Below are 1,968 nucleotides of genomic sequence, written 5' to 3' on the forward strand. Positions count from 1 at the left end.
GAAAAACTTCGCATCTAGGTGGAATTACTAAGCTGTCGGTAGTAGTACCATGAAAAATAGAAACGCTGATCCTTTCTGTCCCCAAACCAATGGTTATGCTATCGTTTGCATAGTTAATTATGCATTTGTTTATTTTTAAAAAGTCTTTTCCGAGTATGCCGTCCGAAGGAATGTTAAAGCTGTCATTTACAACGTGAAGAGTGTGCGGAATGAAAATGTCTGATACTACCAAATTTGTATTTATTGTGCCCAAGGTTTGGACCGTTTCTGATGTTACGCCCGTGATATTAATAATGTTATTGCTGTTTATTGCGGATTTGCTTGTTAGGCTTGAAAATTTTATAAGCGAAATGTNATTTGGACCGTTTCTGATGTTACGCCCGTGATATAGATAATGTTATTGCTACTTATTGCGGATTTGCTTGTTAGGCTTGAAAATTTTATAAGCGAAATGTCTGCTTGAGAGTCTACTAAAAAAGTGCATTGTTTGTGAGAATCACTACAATTTATTTCAATGAAATCGGAATAGTTGAGATTTAGGCAGTAAATGGATTTTTCGTCTGTAAAAGTCGTTAGTTGTTTAAGTCTAGCTCCCCCAGTGTTCGCGCCTGAGGGGCTTCGGCGTTTAAAGTCCGAACATTGGCAGAATTTCGTGTATTTGAACGCGTTTGATTGTTATTTCTACTGCTTGAAGCCTGACTGTTGTTACTATTATTGTAGTTATTTCGTCTATTACTGAAACTATTATTCCTATTCTGATTGTTGTTTCGATAGCTAGTATTGCCGCTGTGTCTATTTGAATTGCCGTTAAACCTAAAATTGTTATTGTGATATCTGTAGTTATTGCTGCCTCTATAACCTCCTCGAAAATTATTTGTCCGTATGGGACGTGACCTAAAAGCCAACACCTGCCGCTCTTTTATTATATTGTCGTGCTCCACAATCATCTTCGCTACAACATCTTTCGAGTCGCTGAAGGTTGACGATGCTAGTATTGACTTTACCATATCTGAACGGCTGTTGAGCCTACAAACATTTATTGTTTGCTCAACTGCCATCTCGTGAGCTTTCGCTTGTGTCATTCCTTCAATAATAAGCGAACGCTCCAGGGAATCTGCGAGCTCCTCTACCTGTTTCGCAAAATCTGAATAATTGTTGTTATGCACTTTCAAAGCTGCAATTTTACCAGCGACAACTTTCGAGTTATCTGGTTTTATTTTGTTTGACAGCGCTTCTTTAATTTGACTAACTGAGCTTATTTGCGTTGGTAGGGACTCGCGAGCTTTACCTTCAAGTTTGGATTTCAAAAATGCAATAAATGTTGTAGTGAGGCTTTCGTCTGATAATTCTTCAATAAGGGTAATTTTATCAATAAACGAGGCAAGTGATAGCGGGCCACCACTATAGTTTTCCCTTATAATCGAGGCGCATAAACTTATAAATGATTTCTTTTGCTCAGGTGTTGCCATTTTTGCGTTGGTATTTTGAAAAAAGTTAATATTTGGTGAGCTAGTGGTTACGTAAGGGGGGTCGTCGAATCCCAAAAAATCTTCCAGAAAAGACAAGGAACGACTCTTTTTAATACTATAAACTTCAAAGGTGCCAGTTGATCGTGCGTCAGCAAATTCTTCGTCGGAATCTGCGTCCGAATACAAAACGTTTTCTGTAATTAATTCGTCGAAATCTTCTGGTACTTTTATTTCGCCAGTTTTATAAAAACACTTAAGTAGCTTTTCTCTACACCGCGATAAACTTTCAATTAATGACTTTGGCTTAACCCTTTGTTTGAAGTGCGAATTTCCTAGTATTAAAATGTTGTTATAACTTTTTATTAAAGATTCTTTATATTCCTCTAACTTGCCCTTTTTTTGTTGAGATAGGACGACTTTATAACACACGCTTTGTAACTTTTGCAAAATCAGTACGCAAATCTTTAAATGCAGTATCAAAATCTGGCATTTGACAAAC

This window comes from Rhagoletis zephyria, unplaced genomic scaffold, assembly GCF_001687245.7.
Source record: "Rhagoletis zephyria isolate East Lansing unplaced genomic scaffold, Rhagoletis_zephyria_1.1 Rzeph_scaffold_00707, whole genome shotgun sequence".
Classification (NCBI taxonomy): Eukaryota; Metazoa; Arthropoda; class Insecta; order Diptera; family Tephritidae; genus Rhagoletis; species Rhagoletis zephyria.